Below are 19,986 nucleotides of genomic sequence, written 5' to 3' on the forward strand. Positions count from 1 at the left end.
GTATGAGTGCATGGGGGGCACCCCCCACCTCCTGCATTTTGAATATGTGCAAATAAACTAACCCTCTTGATTTCATCCTATCTTGAGTTTGCTGTGGGGTTATTAAATGAAAATTGGATCACACCAAAACTGAGGGGTTAGGAAACATGCCACTGCTTATAATGGAGGAAAGCAAATTAAAAACATTTTCTGTTTATGGACGGGCATCAAGGAGCAATCAGGGCTGTGTAAAATAACCCCCCTCCTGTTTGTAACAAGACCAATAATTCTTTTAAAGATAGATTTGAATTCTCAATAACCGACTCATAGGATCACAAGACAAGTTTTCAAATGTTAATACTTTTATTGTGACAAACTAGTTTAAAGCAACATTGAACAAATGCTATTTGGTAGGCAACTAATAAACTACAGAAAAGATATCCCCTAATTTAACATTTTAACACAACCTAAAACCACAGTTATACTTCATTTCTTGCTCTCTGCAGTCCAAACCAGTCCACCATCAATCCCTGCTTCCAAAGAGTTCCCTTCCCCCTGTTTTGACTAGTCATGATGTCGAATAACAATCATAAGGCAAAGAAGTCCCAAACTAAATACCAGCAGTAAGCCAATAAGGCCAATTCCAGCAATTCAGTACTGGCCCTGCAACTGTGCGGCACTCCCTCAGTACTGACCCTCTGACAGTGCAGCACTCCCTCAGTACTGACCATCCGACAGTGCAGCACTCCCTCAGTACTTACCGTCCGAAAGTGCAGCACTCCCTCAGTACTGACCCTCTGACAGTGCAGCACTCCCTCAGTACTGACCCTCTGACAGTGCAGCACTCCCTCAGTACTGACCCTCTGACAGTGCAGCACTCCCTCAGTACTGACCGTCCGAAAGTGCAGCACTCCCTCAGTACTGACCCTCTGACAGTGCAGCACTCCCTCAGTACTGACCCTCTGACAGTGCAGCACTCCCTCAGTACTGACCCTCTGACAGTGCAGCACTCCCTCAGTACTGACCCTCTGACAGTGCAGCACTCCCTCAGTACTGACCGTCCGACAGTGCAGCTCTCCCTCAGTACTGACCGTCCAACAGTGCAGCACTCCCTCAGTACTGACCATCTGACAGTGCAGCACTCCCTCAGTACTGACCATCTGACAGTGCAGCACTCCCTTAGTGCTCACCATCCGACAGTGTGGTACTCCCTCAGTACTGAACCTCTGGCAGTGCAGCACTACCTCAATACTGACCCTCTGACAGTGCAGCACTCTCTCAGTACTGACCATCTGACAGTGCAGCACTCCCGCAGTACTGATCCTTTGACAGTGCAGCACTCCTTCAGTACTGACCCTATGACAGTGTGGCACTCCCTCAGTACTGACCCTCTGACAGTGCAGCACTCCCTCAGTACTGACCGTCCGACAGTGCAGGTCTCCCTCAGTACTGACCATCCGACAGTGCAGCACGCCCTCAGTACTGACCGTCCGACAGTGCAGCACTCCCTCAGTGCTCACCATCCGACAGTGTGGTACTCCCTCAGTACTGAACCTCTGACAGTGCAGCACTACCTCAATACTGACCCTCTGACAGTGCAGCACTCTCTCAGTGCTCACCATCCGACAGTGTGGCACTCCCTCAGTACTGACCCTCTGACAGTACAGCACTACCTCAGCACTGACCCTCCAACAGTGCAGCATTCCCTCAGTACTGAACCTCCGACAGTGCAGCACTCCCTCAGTACTGACCATCTGACAGTGTAGCACTCCCTCAGTACTGACCCTCTGACAGTGCAGCACTCCCTCAGTACTGACCCTCTGGCAGTGCAGCACTACCTCAATACTGACCCTCTGACAGTGCAGCACTCCCTCAGTACTGACCCTCTGACAGTGCAGCACTCATTCAGTACTGACCCTATGACAGTGCAGCACTCCCTCAGTACTGACCCTCCGACAGTGCGGCACTCACTCAGTACTGACCCTCTGACAGTGCAGCACTCCCTCAGTACTGACCCTCTGACAGTGCAGCACTCCCTCAGTACTGACCCTCTGACAGTGCAGCACTCCCTCAGTACTGACCCTCTGACAGTGCAGCACTCCCTCAGTACTGACCCTCTGACAGTGCAGCACTCCCTCAGTACTGACCCTCTGACAGTGCAGCACTCCCTCAGTACTGACCCTCTGACAGTGCAGCACTCCCTCAGTACTGACCCTCCGACAGTGCGGCACTCACTCAGTACTGACCCTCTGACAGTGCAGCACTCCCTCAGTACTGACCCTCTGACAGTGCAGCACTCCCTCAGTACTGACCCTCTGACAGTGCAGCACTCCCTCAGTACTGACTCTCTGACAGTGCAGCACTCCCTCAGTACTGACCCTCTGACAGTGCAGCACTCCCTCAGTACTGACTCTCTGACAGTGCAGCACTCCCTCAGTACTGACCCTCTGACAGTGCAGCACTCCCTCAGTACTGACCCTCTGACAGTGCGGCACTCACTCAGTACTGACCCTCTGACAGTGCAGCACTCCCTCAGTACTGACCCTCTGACAGTGCAGCACTCCCTCAGTACTGACCCTCTGACAGTGCAGCACTCCCTCAGTACTGACCCTCTGACAGTGCAGTCCTCTATTGCACCCTAAATGCCTTCCGGGATAATGAGAACCACTTTCTGGAGTGGAGCTGGGAGAAGGAGCAGGCAGAGGGTAATTAGACTGTTTGAGGCAAGAAATGTACTTCTGCCAAAGTGCAGGATCGTCACTATTAAAGAGTCAAATTGAGGAAGCAGGTGTCGTTGCTCTGTTTCCTTTGAAGGGCAACATTCTGGGGAGCTGTAAATTATTAACAAGGAGGCGAAGGCTGCTGTTCATTAACAGCAGCTCCCAGATCTGTATGGCAGACTGTCATTCCTCATCCCGATGAGAAACATGACTGGATTGTGCCCACAGCTCTTATGGATTTTGTTTTTCCTGGTTATTGGTTGCCTGCGTGTTGCAATATTCAGCACAGAATAAACACAACCATCATCCACTGCAACAACCCTGAAAAGTCAGAACACTTTGACTCCCTGATTGTCTCAGGATTTGATCTGCTCCATGTTGTGTTAGTCTGTCTTCATTATCAAAGAAAGAAAGTAAATATTTGCCTTTACATAGTGCCTTCATGAACTGCTCCTGGTCAACTGCCCAGTGGCTCCTGTGTAAGTTTGTAGGCGTCTATTCCATGAGGAGTGATCATTGTGATGAGGCCCTGGATTACATAGGATATATGGCACAGAAACAGGCCATTCAGCCCATCCAATCTATGCTCCACTCCCGCCTCCTCCCATCTTTCCTCATCTAAATCTATCATCTTAACCATCCATTCCCTTTTCCCTTGTGTGCTTTTCTAGCTTCCTCTTAAATACAACCATATGATTCACTTCACCCAGCCCCTGCAGTACAGTGCGTTCCACATTCTCACCATTCTCTGGGGAAGAATTTTCTCCTGAATTTCCCACTGGCTCTCTTGGTAACTATCTTGTTTTCCTCACTCTGAAGTTGAGTTGGGGTGGGGGGTGGTTGATGATGTATTGCATTTGCCTAAAACAAAAGAAAGGACAGGAGACATGTGTGTGGTTTGATATAGCATAAGGGAGTGACCTTTGATTTAATAGACAAAAGTCCAATTGCTCATGAAAGTACAAGATTATTAAACAATTAATCAGATGTAATAATACAAAATCATTGCTGTCAAATGCTCCCAGCTCCAATGGTAAACCTAGCTTCACATCATCTAATCAGTATAAACTTCTGTTGATAATCATATTAGTAAAGTCGATGTGAATCGGAAATTAATCTTAAACGTAATCAAACTTCTATCTCAAGTAAACATCTTCCATTGATGGTTATATTATATACAACAATTTATAAACAGAAATATCTCATCTTACCTAAAACAAAAGAAAGGACAGGAGACACTGGCTATAGGGTCAAGTTACACAAGGGGATTCAGACACAGGGACATCAGCCCCTGAGCAGACTGGCTCATTGTCTTTATGGGGGTGTTTGGTTACGGATTGTACCATTGTCTTTGTGGGGGTGTTTTGTTGTGAATTGACTTTTAAGGGAAAAAGCTAAGAGAAGAGATATTTGCAACCAGTTACATGTTAAATAAACAAGGTGATACATGAAGAAAAGTAAAGAATGAAGGGGGTGATTTCTTTAGGAATACTCAATCTTTGATTGATGATTTGTATGATTTGTGCCCATTGATCCCAAATCTCAGGGTCTATGCCGATTGATGAAAGCAAAATACTTCAGATGCTGGAAATCTGAAATAAAAGCAGAAAATGCTTGAAAAACTCAGCAGGCCTGGCAGCATCTGTGAAGAGAGAAACAGAGTTAATGTTTTGAGTCCATATTACTCTTCTTCAGAGCTAAAGAGTAGAAATTATGGATTTTATACTGTTTAAGAGGGGGTGGAGCAGGTGGAGCAAGATAGGAGGTCAGGGAGAGGTGGGAGCTAAGGAGAGATTGACAAAGATGCCATAGACACAAGACAAAAAGAGTGTTAATGGTAGTGTTAAAGACTAAAGAAGGTGCTGATCGTAGCATAAAGGTAAGATAGCGGAATGTGATAATAGCAGAACAAGGGTCAGCACTCTGTGAAAGAACAATATAGGAACCAGTGACAGATGGCCCTGGGGTTCGGGAAAAGGCATAAAAAATGAATAAATAAATAAAAACAAATAAAGAGATGAGGTCCTGTTCCTCCAGTTTGCGTTGAGCTTCACTGGAACATTGCAGCAGGCCAAGGACGGACATGTGGGTATGAGAGCAGGGTGGAGTGTTGAAATGGCAAGCGACAGGAAGGTCTGCGTCATGCTTGTGGATGAGTGAAGGTGTTCCGCAAAGCGGTCACCCAGTCTGCATTTGGTCTCTCCAATGTAGAGGAGGCCACATTGGGAGTAGCGAATGCAATAGACCAAATTGAGGGAAATGCAAGTGAATCACTGCTTCACTTGAAAGGAGTGTTTGGGGGCCTGGACGGTGAGGATGGAGGAGTTGAAGGGGCAGGTGATGCACTTTCTGTGATTGCATGGGAAGGTGCCGTGAGGAGGGGATGAGGTGTTGGGGGTGATGGAGGAGTGGACCAGGGTGTCCCGGAGGGAAAGGTCCCTATGGAATTCTGACAGTGGGGGGTGAGGGGAAGAAGTGTTTGGTGGTGGCACCATGCCTATTGATCCCAAATCCTAAATCCCAGAATCCATGCCCATCAATCCTAGATCCTAGAGTCCATGTCCATTATTCCAGATCCGAGAGTCTATGCCCATGAGCCTGGATTCCAGAGAGAAGTTTGGGATAAAAGCAAAAAACTGCGGATGCTGGAAATCCAAAACAAAAACAAAAATACCTGGAAAAACTAAGCAGGTCTGGCAACATCTGCGGAGAGGAACACAGTTAACGTTTTGAGTCCGAATGACCCTTCAACAGAACTAAGGAAAAATGGAAGAGAGGTGAAATATAAACTGGTTTAAGGTGGGGTGTGACAAGTAGAGCTGGATAGAGGGCCAGTGATAGGTGGAGATAACCAAAAGATGTCACAGACAAAAGGACAAAGAGGTGTTGAAGGTGGTGGTATTATCTAAGGAATGTGATAATTAAGGGTAGAAAGCTGGACGAGCAAGGTACAGACAGACCTAGTGGGGGTGGGGTGGGGTGAAGGAATCAAAAAAGGCTAAAAGGTAGAGATAAAACAATGGATGGAAATAAATTTAAAAATAATGGAAGTAGGTGGGAAAAGAAAAATCTATATAAATTATTGGAAAAAAAAGGGAGGGAATTGGAAAGGGGGTGGGGGATGGAGGAGAGAGTTCATGATCTAAAATTGTTGAACACAATATTCAGTCCGGAAGGCTGTAAAGTGCCTAGTCAGAAGATGAGGTGCTGTTTCTCCAGTTTGCGTTGAGCTTCACTGGAACATTGCAGCAGGCCAAGGACGGACATGTGGTCATGAGAGCAGGGTGGAGTGTTGAAATGGCAAGTGACAGGGAGGTCTGGGTCATGCTTGCGGACAGACCGAAGGTGTTCTGCAAAGCGGTAACCCAGTCTGCGTTTGGTCTCTCCAATGTAGAGGAAACCGCATTGGGAGCAGTGAATGCAGTAGACTAAATTGAGGGAAGTTCAAGTGAAATGCTGCTTCACTTGAAAGGAGTGTTTGGGCCCTTGGACGTTGAGGAGAGGGGAAGTAAAGGGGCAGGTGTTGCACCTTCTGCGGTTGCATGGGAAGATGAGGTGGGAGGGGGTTGAGGTGTAGGGAGTGATGGAGGAGTGGACCAGGGTGTCCCGGATGGAACGATCCCTGCGGAATGCCACCGGGGGTGTGAAGGGAAGAAGTGTTTGGTGGTGGCATCATGCTGGAGTTGGGGGAAATGGCGGAGGATGATCCTTTGAATGCGGAGGCTGATGAGGTGATAAGTGAGGACAAGGGGGACCCTATCATGTTTCTGGGAAGGAGGAGAAGGCGTGAGGGCGGATGCGCGGGAGATGGGCCGGACACGGTTGAGGGCCCTGTCAACCACCGTGGGTGGAAAACCTTGGTTAAGGAAGAAGGAGGACATGTCAGAGGAACTGTTTTTGAAAGTGGCATCATCAGAACAGATGCGACGGAGGCGAAGGAACTGAGAAAATGGGATGGAGTCCTTACAGGAAGCGGTGTGTGAGGAGCTGTAGTCGAGGTAGCTGTGGGAGTCGGTAGGCTTGTAATGGATATTGGTGGACAGTCTAGCATCAGAAATTGAGACAGAGAAGTCAAGGAAGGGAAGGGAAGTGTCAGAGATGGACCATGTGAAAATGATGGAGGGGTAGAAATTGGATGCAAAATTAAATTTTTCCAGTTCCAGACAAGAGCATGAAGCAGCACCGAAGTAATCATCGATGTACCGGAGAAAGAGTTGTGGGAGGGGGCCGGAGTAGGACTGGAACAAGGAATGTTCCACATACCCCATAAAGAGACAGGCATAGTTGGGGCCCATGCGGGTACCCATAGCCACACCTTTTATTTAGAGGAAGTGAGAGGAGTTTAAGGAGAAATTGTTCAGTGTGAGAACAAGTTCAGCCAGACGGAGGAGAGTAGTGATGGATGGGGATTGTTCAGGCCTCTGTTCGAGAAAGAAGCGGAGAGCCCTCAGACCATCCTGGTGGGGGATGGAGGTGTAGAGGGGTTGAACGTTCATGGTGAAGAGGAGGCGGTTGGGGCCAGGGAACTGGAAATTGTTGATATGATGTAGAGTGTCAGAGGAATCACGGATGTAGGTGGGAAGGGACTGGACAAGAGGAGAGAGAATGGAGTCAAGATAACGAGAAATGAGTTCCGTGGGGCAGGAACAGGCTGACACGATCGGTCTGCTGGGACAGTTCTGTTTGTGGATTTTGGGTAGGAGGTAGAAGTGGGCCGTCCGAGGTTGGGAGACTATCAGGTTGGAAGCTGAGGAAGGAAGATCTCCAGAGGAGATGAGGTCAGTAACAGTCCTGGAAACAATGGCTTGATGTTCAGTGGTGGGGTCATGGTCCAGGGGGAGGTAGGAGGAAGTGTCTGCGAGTTGACGCTCAGCCTCTGAGAGGTAGAGGTCACTGTGCCAGGCAACAACAGTACCACCCTTGTCAACGGGTTTGATGACAATGTTGGGGTTGGACCTGAGAGAACGGAGTGCAGCACATTCAGAGAGAGACAGGTTAGAGTGGGTGAGAGGAGCAGAGAAATTGAGACGGCTAATGTCACGCCGACAGTTCTCAATGAAAAGATCAAAAGAAGGTAAGAATCCAGAGGGAGGGGTCCAGGTGGAGGGAGAATATTGGAGGTGGGTAAAAGGATCCGTTGAACGGGGAGAGGACTCCTGCCCAAAGAATTGAGCACAGAGACGAAGGCGGCGGAAGATGAGTTCAGCATCGTGCCGAGCCCAAAAATCATTGAGATGAGGGCCTAAGGGTATGAAACTAAGTCCTTTGCTGAGCACTGAATGTTCAGCGTCGGAGAGGGGAAGGTCAGGGGGATGGTAAGAAGTGTGGGATAGACAGACATTAGGTCTGCCGGAGGATCTGGGGATGTGGAGAGCAGACAAGAAAATGAAGTTGAGGTGGTGGTGGTGGTGGAGCAGCTCAAGGGTTGTATGGTCTATCCTGCTTCTATTCTTACATTCTTAAGTGAGGGTGAGATATAATTTTTAAGTCAGTTCTGCCAAACTTTAGGTAAATGTTATTTTATGTGATTCTCTTCCAGCTACATTATACGGAGAGTTCGAGATGGCTACTTGAATTTATTGAATGTACTCTTTCATATGAATGGACTAACAGAAGAATCAAAGATTTAAAGATTCTGCACCAACATACTCTCGAGTCTCTGAAGTGTGCAGAATAATTTAACACATCAAAGGATAAAACCCCAAATCTGCAAACAAAATTAGGCTGAACAAAGTTGCTAAGAGCTTCTGAGACTAGTGTTTGTATTTGATTTAATCTTCGTGCTGCTTCATCATATTCAAAGATGAATCTCCACATTTAGCTGTTTATAGTTCTCCCAGATCAAGGCTTTCTCCTCAACAGTCGTGTATCGCCTGAAAGCCCAGGGTCCTCCATGAAATGACTATGTGGGTTATCATCTGGCATAATCGCAATACAAACCATCCAGGATTTGGAAAAACACAACTCTTACTCCAATCAGTTATTTCAGGTTATGAGATCAAGGTCAGGTTTCTCCCACGATGCTAAGAATGACTCCCCAGTGGTTACCCCTCTCCTCTGACTGCATGTCTCTGTCCCTTCACCTTTGACCCTTTACCTCTGATTACCTGTCAGTTGCAGTTCATTGGCCAAGGAGTGGATTCCCTGTTTAAACGTGGACCATCTAGGTGGAGATGGTGGAGTGGTACTCATGTCACTAGAGCAGTAATCCAGAGGCCCAGGCTAATGCCCTGGGGAGCTAGGAGAGTTTAAATTCAACTGCCCTCTGAAATGGCTTAGCAAACCACTCAGTTGCACCAAACTGCTACAGAGTGAATTGCAGTGGTTCACGAAGGGGGGTCATCACCATCTTCTCAAGGGCAGTTAAGGATGGGCAATAAATGGTGGCTTTGCCAGCAACGCCCACGTCCCATGAAAGAATAAAAATACATCATCACACTCCCGGCTTGTTCTGTGCAGAAAGGCCATCTCACATCATGGATACTTTGATAGAAGTTTTACACCTGTAAAACATGATTATCTTTCTTTTCTGACGATCCAATCAGATGTGTCCCTCCGGACAGCATGGAGTAGGAGCTGGATCACAACTCCTTCAGAATGCTGGAAGTTTTGCTACTTTGGCCCTGTCTGAAGCAACACTGGAATCACTCTCAATACCAGATTTATACCAAGATACAGAAACATCTGCTTTATTTGACTTTGTTCTTAACCCTGTTCATCTCTGGAAACCATTAGAGGATGAATAACTGTGTTGCTGTGTAATTAAAGATACTTATTGTTCTGATTAGGCTCCTACTCAGAGATAACATTATCAGGAGTAATTGAGCAGTGTGTGGAAAAAAACAGATTAACATTTACCTAGGATGACTGATAAATCTTCAAAATGAATTAGCCTCTGTGTCTAGAATTTCAAAAAAATCTTTGTTTCAGTTGAGAAATGTCAGTCATGGGGCTGTAATCGTGACAGTGAATTTAGGCACTGGAGGGGGAGTTCACATGTGAAGAAATGTGTGAAACACCTTTGGGAATTCAAAATAATTTATTAGAACAATGGGAGTTTCTCTTCACTGTCTAGCATCTCACTGAACACAGGCACTGTCTGATTAACCTTTATCCTGCCGGAGAATACAAAGATATTGTAATCTCCTTGGGATCATTCCCTATGTATTTAGAGCCATGTGCACAAACCAAAATGCAACAACAACTTGTATTTATATAGCACCTTTAACTTAGTAAAATATCCCACAGGAACCTAATCAAATAAAATTCGACACCGAGCTACATAAGGAGATATTGGCCCAAATCTTCCCATCAGCATTGAGACCCCTGTATCCGTCACTGATCTGACAAATTTTTCTGTCTGATGGATGACTCTGCAGAGCCCCTTCAGCGCAGGAATCAATTGAGAGAGCAGAGGAGAGAATACCCGCAAAAGCCACGTTCTCTATTTTTTTTAACAACACTAGCGGCCATATTCAGGTGGTACAGAACTTAAGGATTGCTGAAAAGCAGAGGCTTTTTTTGTTGAAGCTTTTCATCTTGCACTCATCAGGACAATTTGCAAGAAAATACCAATATTAGGGGAAACAACATTTTCATACTCCAAATGCTGTCCAAAGCCCTTCATCAGTTTGCGCGACATAACTTGTTCAGGACCTGGACCCCATATTCACTTCGGCAGATCCACAATCCCACCGGTATCTCATCTGGTCCGATAGCTCTGCTGTTTTTCATACCTGACAGTGATATTCTGATTTCTTCCAGGTTGATGTTACCTGTCATCCCTTAATTTGCAGCTATCTCTTGTGTCTTTGTCCTTGGGTTTTCTTCATTCAGAAGCCAGTGATTCACTGAGGTTACTCCAGCTGCAACCTTGACTCAACATATATCTCCCACATCTTGTGTTAACCTGCCTCAAGCAGCTGCTATTCTGGAGATTTGTATCCCATTGTTATCCAGACTTTCATATATTTCCTCCATGGTCAGGGATCTCTCTCCAGCAATCACTTTCTTTGCATTACTTTCTGTCTTCTTGTACTGTTCTTTATCTCTGTTAAACCCTCACCATCTCCATTTCTTTAACAGCTCCTTCTTTTCTTTTACTGCACTTCCTATGTTTTCATTCCACCACCACCAAGTTTCTTTTCCAGCGGAAATACTTCTCCATTCTTATAAAAAGGAGCCTCACTTTCTCCGGCCTCTGTTGATAACTGAAGCCCTGAATTCCTGATGTTATCTCAATGAATCTCGTTCACCTTCTCATGGACCTCATATCCTTCCTAAAGTGAGGGACCTCAAACTGGACACACTATTCTAACCTCTGACTGACCAATAGCTTCTAATTTACTTCTGATGTTGGGTAACAGACTGGAAACCTGAGTTGACACATCCCTGCCTCAAGAACAGGGCTATTGACTGACACCTCCCTGGGACTGAAATGGCTGAACTTATGCTCTAGGGTTTACTCCTGGTCCTCCTGATGTGGGATCAGACTGACAACAGCCCCCAGAACTTAAGAAAAATAATTTTAAGTGTAAAATATTCTGGCCTCAAGCATACTGTGTGATCAATTTGGGTTCGGATTTTTAATATTCCAATCATTTACTTAATATTGTCCTAATCCTAAATCCCAACTGACCTGTCATGAAACTATTAATGTATATAATAATTTGGAAAATATTTTTCTTTTACAATAGAGGTTTAGTCTGTGGGTGTGTCTTAATTGGATTAAAGCCAGATAGTCTGGGTGCTTTGATGGGTACTAGTTTTGATATGGAAGAGAGATAGCTACATCTGCATCTTTTTGAATAGAGCATTCAAGTAGTGGGGTGAAAATTGAAGCCTTTCTAGCAGCTACCAAGCAATATGTTTACATTACTAGTAAAGTTGCTGCTATGAAAGGGGTTTTATTGTTAGAGAGGTTTAGTTCAGAGGTTGTAGATACGATGAGAATTAACATTCAATGGGGCTGGTAGGTATAACTTCAGCAGTTTTTGGGTGTGCAGGGCAGAGACAATGTGAGATCAACAGGCAGCTGTAAGCCTCCAACTGGCTCCACAGGAACTAACTGAAAAGAACCTAATTTTGAATTTGTAAGGTGAAATTGCTTTGCCTGGTGTCTGGTTAAGTCTATGGGCACAGTTTTCTGTCTGTTGGGTGGGCAGGCCCGACCCAATCTCCGGTGGGTGGGGAGCTGATCCCTGCCGGAGAAGCAGGCCCCGCCGCCATTTTACGTGAGCCAGCCAATTAAGGCCCACCCAGCGTGACGTGTGGTGGGAAGTGCTATGCGATCCCTGTGCAGGCAGGGTGGGGGGGGATTCCCTAAAAGCGAGAGTGCGCTCTTTCGTGCATGCGCATGAAAGAGCAACATCTCCCTGAGGCTAAGTGCAGCCTCAGGGAGATCGCTGACACTTTAAAAAACATTAAAAATAGAGAAAGAAAAATCCTAAACATGTCCCCCTCATGTGACAACAAGAGGGGGACATGTTCATAAATTACACTAAAACTTTATTAAACTGTTTTAAACCATGCACGGAACCTCATCCCACTGGCTGGATGGGCAGGTCCTTTAATTGTTTCAATGATCCAGTCAATAGCCTCAATTGGCCATTGACAGTTCAGCGGGCCCGCAGCTGATTTTGCTGCATCCCCGCCTTCCTGAAAATTTAAATGAGGCACGGTGACATCGAGAGCTCCGCCCAACATCCCGCGGGGGTTCCACCCAACATCATCCCGCGGGGGTTCCACCCAACATCATCCCGTGGGGGTTCACCCCAACATCATCCCGCGGGGGTTCCACCCAACATCATCCCGCGGGGGTTCCACCCAACATCATCCCGTGGGGGTTCACCCCAACATCATCCCGCGGGAGTTCACCCAACATCATCCCGTGGGAGTTCACCCAACATCATCCCGCGGGGGTTCACCCAACATCATCCCGCGGGGGTTCCACCCAACATCATCCCGCGGGGGTTCCACCCAACATCATCCCGCGGGGGTTCCACCCAACATCATCCCGCGGGGGTTCCACCCAACATCATCCCGTGGGGGTTCACCCCAACATCATCCCGCGGGAGTTCACCCAACATCATCCCGTGGGAGTTCACCCAACATCATCCCGCGGGGGTTCACCCAACATCATCCCACGGGAGTTCACCCAACATCATCCCGCGGGGGTTCCGCCAGACATCATCCCGCGGGATTTTATGTGTTGGTGAGCGGGGCCAACCCCCTGCTCACCGACGGCAAAATTCAGCCCTATGGGTTGCTGTTACATTAATGGAGATGAGTGTGGGAATTTGTTAAAAATTATGATAGCAGTAATTTGTAGCAATTTGTGTATATATATTTTAACCTGTGTAAGTTAATAAAATGTTTCACTTAGTTTAATGTAAAATCTCAAGAACTGATGGTCTGATTCCTGAATTTAGAGTCACATCTCAAACATAACACTTAAAATTATAGGTTTAGGGGCTAGTCAATTCTCAATGTTGTGCGTTAGTGATATTTGTTGTTCAGAGGCAGTGTTGCAGGAGAAGGTAATAATAAGTGTGGTTCATGGAGATGTTAAATCTATTCCGTTGAGGAAGGCAAATTTAAAGAACAAATGGAAGACTGGTGAAGTTATAGCTGGAGTAGTGGAAAAACTGCCCATCGCAGGGGTTCAATTTATTCTGGGTAATGATATAGCTGGATCACAAATGTGGGTGATGCCTGTGGTAGTTGAGCAGCCTGTAGAGGTGTTTTCAACAGAAGTGTTACAGGACGAACATCCTGGATTGTTTCTTGATTGTATTATAACAAGATCAAAAGCCCATCGGGAAGAACAAAATAAACAAGATAAGCAGGCAGTTCAAAGGCAAGAAGGTGTTGAAATCCAATTAGCTGGCACTGTGTTTGATAACATTGTTCAGGAAGAAGGAATGCAGGACACTTCAGTTGAAGTGTTTAACTTAAAGAGGTTAGTGGAGTTACAGAAAAATGATTTGCTGTTAAAACAGTTATATCAGAAAGCTTATTCAGAAACCGAAGCAAAATGTATTCCAGTATGTTACTATCTTCGAGGGAATATTTTAATGAGAAAATGGCGGTCGGATCATGTCTCAGCAAATGAAAGCTGGAGGGAGGTGCATCAAGTTGTTATCCCATTAGGTTATAGAAATCAGATTCTGAGGATAGCTCATGAAATTTCAATGGGGGGGGGGAGGGGGTGGGGGTGGTGGTGGGTGGCGGTGGTGACATTTAGGAATTAGGAAAACACAGGAAAAGATACAGAGGTCTTTTTTTGGCCAAGATTGCATACGGATATCGTAAAATTCTGTAGAACCTGTCATGCATGTCAAGTAACAGGAAAACCACAAGCAGTGATTAAGCCAATGCCTTTAATCCCAATACCAGCAGTTCAAGAACATTTTACCAGAGTCATGATTGTTTGTGTAGAACCCCTCCCTAAGACTAAAAGTGGAAATCAGTACTTACTGACAATAATGGATGAGCTTACTAGATTTTCTGAAACAATATCTTTAAGAAATATTACAACTAAGAAGATTGCGGAGGAGTTAATTAAAATTTTTTACAAGACATGGTTTACCTAACGAAATACAATCAGATCAGGGGTCAAATTTCATGTCACAGCTGTTTAAGGAAGTAATGAACAGTCTGGGGATAAAATAGTTTAAGACAACAGTTTATCATCCGGAGTCACAAGGTGCTTTGGAAAGATGGATTCAACTTTAAAAACTATGATAAGAGCATACTGTCAGGATTATCCACGGGATTGGGATACGGGAATTCCATTTTTGTTATTTGCTTTTAGAGATGCTCCTAATGCATCGACTGGTTTTAGCCCTTTTGAACTAGTTTATGGTCATGAGGTAAGGGGACCACTGAAATTGATACATGAAAATTGGTGGGTCAAAATTCAGAAACTACTCTCCTGGGCTACGTATCAAATTTAAGGGAAAGATTGAACAGAGCATGTGAGTTGGCTAAGGAACATTTAAAAATCTCACAGCAAGTGATGAAAGTGGAAGTAGATAAGAAGGCTAAAATCACAGTTTTGTTTCTGGAGAGAAAGTACTAGTTTTGTTACCAGTACTAGGTGATTCATTAAATGCAAGATGTAGTGAGCCTTACAGGATTGAAAAGAAATTGAGTGAAGTAAATTATTTATTAAATACTCCAGATAGAAGAAAGAAGCAGAGGGTCTGTCATGTAAATATGCTTAAAAAGTATTTTGACAGGGGAGAGGAACACAAAAAGGTATTAGTGATGGTGGATGATGAGAAAGAGGTAGAAGTGCAGGATTCTGAAATTGATTTTCCTCTAATCAAATTGGATAATGAGGGAGTGCTTGAAAATTGAAATGAAATATTGAGTTACCTTCCAGACAAGTGTCAAGTGATTTAGAAAAGCTATTGCAGTCACATAAACCTATTTGTGGAAAGACACATTTAGCTTTACATGATGTATGTAAGAAATATCATTTTCAGTGAGGCAACAACCTTATAGATTAAATCCAGCAAAGTTATCATAAGTACAAAAATAAATTGATTTCATACTTCAAAATGATATCACTGAGCTGAATTGCAGTAACTGGAGTTTGCCTATTGGAACCTGATGGAACACAAAGACTGTGGCCTGAATTTTCCAGTTGGCGATTTGGGGGTGGGCCCTGCTCGCTGACGGGAAAATGATGCGGGATGACGTCGGGAGGAACCCCCAATGTAATCCCAGTCCCTTTAAATTTTTAGGAAGGCAGGCGGACAGCAAATTCAGCTGTTCACCCGCCGACCTGCCAATGGCCAACTGAAGCTTTTGACAGGGTAATTAAGATAATTAAAGACCTGCCCATCCAAGCTTAAGGCTGGCGGGCAGGCCAGGAGCCCCAGCAGGCGTCTGATGATACATGAAACCTCATCCACTGGCGGGATGAGGTTTCATGTCCGTTTTTAAAAAGTGTAATAAGGTTTCTGTCCTTTTCATTAGCATGTCCCATCTCGTGTGACATTGACGCATGATGGGGACATGTTAATAATTTTTAAATTTTTCTATTTTTAAAATTTTTTGCACTGTGAGTAATGTCCCTCAGACAGGACTTTGTCTCAGGGAGCAGTGCGCACTTTGCCAGATGGAGAATCCCTCCCCGCCCCCCTGCACAGGAAGCGCATAGCACTTCCCGCCAGGTAACCCGCTGGGTGGGCCTTAATTGGCCAACCCATTCAAAATGGCGGCGGGCCTCGTTCCGGTGGCGGGGGTCGGCTGTCCGCCCGCCGCTGAGCTGGTCGGGCCCACCTGCCGTCCGAGGGCAAGATTCTACCCTGTGTGTGGACTATTGAAAGGTGAATGCAGTGACGAAATTGGATTCATATCCCATACCATGGTTCGAAGGTTGCATTGAGAAAGTGGGACAATCAAAATTTATCACAAAGATTGACTTGCTAAAAGGATATTGGCAGGCACTGTTACCAGAGAGAGCAAAGGGGATATCAGCTTTCTTAACGCCAAGTGGACTATATTAGTTTAAAGTCATGCCATTTGGTATGAAGAATGCACCTGCAACATTTCATAGACTGACAAACAAAGTAATTGCAGGACTGAGCAATTGTGCTGTTTATATTGATGATCTAATCGTTTTCAGTCAGATGTGGGAGGAGCATTTACAGCATCTGGAAGAATTATTTACTCAGCTACAAGAAGCTAATTTGCTGATGAATTTGGCTAAAAGTGAATTTGCAAAAGTGCAAGTTACGTATCTAGGCCATACCATTGGACATGGTAAGGTGGCTCCGAGATGTGAAAGTCAAGGCTATCGTGGATTTCCCAGTGTCTACAACAAAACGAGAAGTTTTGAGATTTCTGGGCATGAGTTGATTTTACCAGAAATTTGTACCAAATTTTAGCCAAGTGGTTGCTCCACTGACTGAACTATAAAAAAGAACAAGAAGTTTCAATGGACACTGGAGTGTCAGAAATCATTTGATAGTTTGAAAACTGTATTAACTATGACATCAGTGTTGGCAGTGCCCAATTATGCCAAGCAATTCAAGTTGGCTATTGACGCAAGTGATATAGGCGTTGGGGCTGTACTGTTACAGAAAGATGACATTGGGATTCAACACATTGGAATTGAACAAATTTTGAGACAAGAGTGCAAGGCTTTTCAGATGGAGTCTACTGTTACAACCATTTAACCTACATGTTATACATATTGTTGGAAGAGAAAATCTGTTTGCAGATGCATTATCAAGAGTTTGAAGCTTAAAGGAAAATGGATACTGTGAAAAAAACCTAGACACTGAACTGGAGTGATTGCTGTTGATTCCAAGGACTTGTGTATATTTATTGTTATGTTAACGCATGCATCTGGTAATGTAATAGGGTAATAAGTATAGGAAATAGTGTGAGATGGGTTATTAAAATAAAGCCATCTTTTAGAATTATGACGATTCATTTTTTGATAAGGAGGGGGATGTCACGAAGCTATTAATGTATATAATATTTTGGAAAATATTTTTATTTTACAATAGAGATTTAGTCTGTGGGTCTGTCTTAGTTGGATTAAAGCCAGATAGTCTGGGTGCTTTGTTGGGTACTAGTTTTGATATGGAAGAGAGATAGCTGCATTTGCATTTTTTTGAATAAAGCATTCAAGTAGTGGCATGAAACCTGAAGCCTTTCTAGCAGAGACCAAGCAATAAGTTTATATTATCAATATAAAGTTGGTGCTATGAAAGGGGTTTTATTGTTAGAGAGCTTTAGCTCAGAGGTTGTTGATACAATGAGAATTAATATTCAGGGGCTGGTAGATATAACTTCAGTAGTTTTCGGGTGTGCAGGGCAGAGACAATGTGAGATCAAAAGGCAGCTGGAAGCCCCCAACTGTCTCCACAGGAACCAACTGAAAAGAACCTCAGTTTTAATTTGTAAAGTGGAAATGCTTTGTCTGGTGTCTGGTTAAGTCTATGGGTTGCTGTTGCAATAATGGAAATTAGTTTGGGAATTTGTTAAAAATTAAGATAGTAGTAATTTGTAGCCATGTGCATGTATTTTTTAACCTGTGTAAATCAATAAAATGTTTCCTTTAATTTAATGTAAAACTTTGAGAACTGATGGTCTGATTCCTGCATTTAGAGTCACATCTCAAACATACCACTTAAAAATATAGGTTATGACAGTTGTTTAAAGTTTCCCTCTGGTATTTTTATATAACTCCACTTTACCAACTGCATTGGTCATAACATGACCACATGCAGCAAGTAACACATCCAGCAATCTGCCTGCCTCCCCTGGGGCTTTAGAGGATGAAAGATAAATTATATCCTCACTTCAAATTAAATCCGAACTACACCCAAATTACACCCTTAACGACGCTCAAATTACACCCGAATTACACCCAAATTACTGCCCAAACTAAACCCAAATTATACCCCTAACTGCACCCAAATTATACTCTCTTTCTCAACCTCTGTCACATTTTCTCTCTAGCCATCTTGCCTCTCTCTCACTCTTTCTCACACTCTCTCTATCTCTCTTTCTAACCATCTTGCCCTCTATCACACTCTCCCTCTAACTAGCTCACCTCTCTCAGCCTCTCTCACCTTTCTTTCTGACCATCTCACCTTTCTCTTACTCTTTCTCTCTAATTTTCTCTCTCACCCTTTCTTACACTCTCTAACCACCTCACCTCTCTCATTCTCTCTTCTGAACCATCTCACTCTCTCTCTCTCACTCTCCCTCACCCTCTTTCTCAACCTCTCTCATCCTTTCACCATCTTTCACACTCTATCGCCCTCTCTCACAATCGCACTCTATCTCTCTCACCCTCTCTCTCAAACCATCTCACCCTCTCTCTCACTCTTACACACTCTCCCACTCTCTCTCTCTAGCCATCTCACCCCCTCTCCCTCCCTCTCTCTCACAATCTCTCTCTCACCCTCTCTCACACATTTTCTCTCACAATCTCAGTTCTCTCTTTCACCCTGTTCAAGTTTAATACATTTATTAATATACCCAGTCAGCCTAATTTATCTGCCATTACCCTACTTTTAAACTAGTCATTATTCCTTCTTTTTTAAACTGTGGGCATTCATGCTGCAAGTATTGTGGTCACTTAACAATTGACTGGATTAATTCCACTTAAATGCTTTACACATTACAGATACAAATGGGAAAGCTATTAGTGAAGTGTTTGGAGTAATTGTTTATCAAAGGCTGTTTGTACCTGCTTCTGTTGGGGGAAGGTTTAAGAACGTTGAGTGCAGGTATTAGCCGTGAAATGGCTTTTCAAATATTTACTCAAACTTTTGCATCAGTATCTCAAACTGAGTTATGTACACAGTGATAATAATCTTCCTGTTGCCTGACAATATGAATGTCCACACACAGAAACATAGAAACTAGGGGCAGGAGGAGGTCATTCAGCCCTTCGAGCCTGCTGCACCATTCAATATGATCATGGCTGATCCTCTATCTCAATGCCATCGTCCCGCTCTCTCCTCATACCCCTAGATGCCTTTAGCGTCTAGAAATCTATCTATTTCCTTCTTAAATATATTCAGTGACTTGGCCTCCACAGCCTCTGTGGTAGAGAATTCCATAGGTTCACCACCCTCTGAGTGAAGAAGTTTCTCCTCATCTCAGTCCTAAATGGTCTACCCCGCATCCTGAGACTGTGACCCCTTGTTCTAGACCCCACCAGCCAGAGGAAACATCATCCCTGCATCCAGTCTGTCCATCCCTGTCAGGATTTTATACGTTTCAATGAGATCCCTTCTCATTCTTCTAAACTCCAGTGAATACAGGGCCTAGTCAGCCCAATCTCTCCTCATACAACAATCCTGCCATCCCAGGAGTCAGTCTGGTGAACCTCTGCTGCACTCCCTCTATGGCAAGTATATCCTTTCTTAGGTAAAGACACATTGTCATCCACATAAAGAAGGCAGTGCTCTGTTACATAGGGCAGAATTTTCCACTCCGGGACTAAGTTCTGTAAAGGGGGCGGGAACTACGAGTACTTCCTGCTGGGCAGGTGGGTGGGGATTTGTGCCTTAACGCACAATGCCGGCCTCATGAATTATGCAAGGGTTTCCTGACGTGTTCGCGGTGGGTGGGCTGGATGGTGCACCCTGCTGTCATATCCAGGCACCATGTTAAAAGGTGCCCAGACATCACACTTACCCACCATTGTAGGAGGAGATGGCCCACTGATCACAGGGAGCTCCAGGCCCCAGATTCAGTGGTGCTTCTTTGGAAATCTTGATGCACAGAAGCCCTGAGGGGCCCCCTC

This window comes from Cetorhinus maximus, chromosome 19 (genome assembly GCF_964194155.1).
Source record: "Cetorhinus maximus chromosome 19, sCetMax3.hap1.1, whole genome shotgun sequence".
NCBI classification, from domain to species: Eukaryota; Metazoa; Chordata; class Chondrichthyes; order Lamniformes; family Cetorhinidae; genus Cetorhinus; species Cetorhinus maximus.